Source organism: Halyomorpha halys, unplaced genomic scaffold (genome assembly GCF_000696795.3).
Source record: "Halyomorpha halys isolate HHAL.00 unplaced genomic scaffold, Hhal_1.1 Scaffold1188.1, whole genome shotgun sequence".
Taxonomy (NCBI): Eukaryota; Metazoa; Arthropoda; class Insecta; order Hemiptera; family Pentatomidae; genus Halyomorpha; species Halyomorpha halys.
In genome coordinates this window covers 210,870-212,609 of record NW_027106154.1, presented here as the reverse complement: position 1 = coordinate 212,609, position 1,740 = coordinate 210,870, and the positions used below count along the sequence as shown (strand labels likewise).

The following is a 1,740-nucleotide window of genomic DNA, read 5'->3' as shown; positions in this document are numbered from 1 at the left end:
ACCTATTTCATTTTAAATTATTATTATTATTATTTTTTATATTTTAACTGTTGCTTTCAGCACTATTCGACTTTTTGACTACTAAATATTACATACAATTGATGAGCTTCGCCAATGGTAGGCTTCGACACCTCCCCTCACCTGGTGTACCTGGGAGATAGGGTGACCCTGACAATGAATGGATTGAGCAGCATAGGGGGTGTTTTCTGGGGCCTGAGGTTTCCCGCTGCGATAACCATTTATAACGATGTGGTTTAGGGTGTCCTGAGGTTCGCATACCCCACATGGAGCCTCACGCAGTAGCAGAAGAGACTGGCCTCTATTCAAAAATTGGCTATGGAAGAAATTTGATCTATCAAAATTTAAGATTTAGAAGAAATTTCTAGATTGTATTGGAGAGTGGAAATTGGAGAGTTAACTAAGGAAACAAGGTCCTCTCAGATTGTAGGGTCTCGAAGATCCTGACGAAACATGTGGGTTCCCGGGAAAGCTGTAAAGCATTGGAAATTACATAGAAAAAAATTCGGTGTATACCGAACCTCGGTGCCTGAAACAGCATAGCACTTGGTGTTGGATTGCATTGCCATGTAAGGACACCGTATCAGGTTGTTGAGAAAAACTGGGATATTCGCTTTCGCCGAGTCGGCCTTACTCGGTCTGAAAAAGGACTAACAATTTTTAGGAAGTTCATTTACGGGTGAAGGTTGTGGTTTCTCCGACGCACTTTACGTTGGGAGGATACTCGGGATAGACGAGCCACCGCTAGAATAAGTTGAAGGTAGAAGCTGTAAACTGAGATCAGGAGGCCAGAACCAGGCTACTTGCTGGTGGAAGAGGTACCCAATGGATGTGGACCAGGAGGGCTGGTCTACCGGACGGATGAAATGAAATGGAAAATAGTTTATTATTCTGGGAATAGGTCCCTTTAGAACAATTATAAGGTAATTCTAATTTTACAATGATATATATTGGCCAGAAACACTATGGCCGCACTTAATTAAAACTCATATTAAAATTGTGTATGTATAATTTTGGATACACAGAAAAAAAATTATAAAAAATAAATTAAAAAAAGTAATTGACTAAATACATAAAAAAAAAATTATCTGTACTATTATAATATTGGATTAGATAAATGAAGTATAAAGTAGTTAAATAGAATGGTTTTGAACGTGGGAAGGGTAGGTACATTAAAGAAGATGGAGTTCCAGAGATATACAGCTCGAGTAAAAAATGATATATTGAACGCAGCAGTTCGGTAAAGTGGAGGGTAGATGTCAGATAAGATGGATGCAGGTGCAGGTCCATTTTATTCCTTAAAATTTCAGTGGTAAAATTGAAATTGGATTTTCATAGGTATAAATATTGTTGTATATTATACAATGTCTGAATAGAATTATTGTTTGCTAGAAATAACAATAGCTATAGTTAAGTGCAAATTACTTATCAAAATCTGGTACGGTTCGCGCATCACACAAACTTTTGTTACAATCCAATATTGCGACCCAAAGTATTGTGTTGATTGTAGTGATGCTGTAGCTATTTAAAAAAAAATCTGAAGATTAGAGAAGGCGAAAATTATGAACAAATAATTATATGCTGTTGCTATAAAATTCCTATTCTAGAGTTTCTTGAAAATTCCAACAATCAAATCACCTTTACCCTTCGTCGTAAACCTACTGACTGCCCTACAGTTTCATTTAACGATATTACTCTTACCCCTGTCGAACAGATCCGCTA

The 1,740-nt window shown here is 37.1% G+C and overlaps 1 protein-coding gene across 1 annotated transcript in view; it reads right to left on the bottom strand.

Annotated features, from left to right (window-relative positions):
* LOC106688732 (fatty-acid amide hydrolase 2-A) overlaps positions 1-1,740 on the bottom strand; it is a 118,629-nt gene that overhangs the window by 61,420 nt on the left and 55,469 nt on the right. The window lies entirely within an intron of this gene.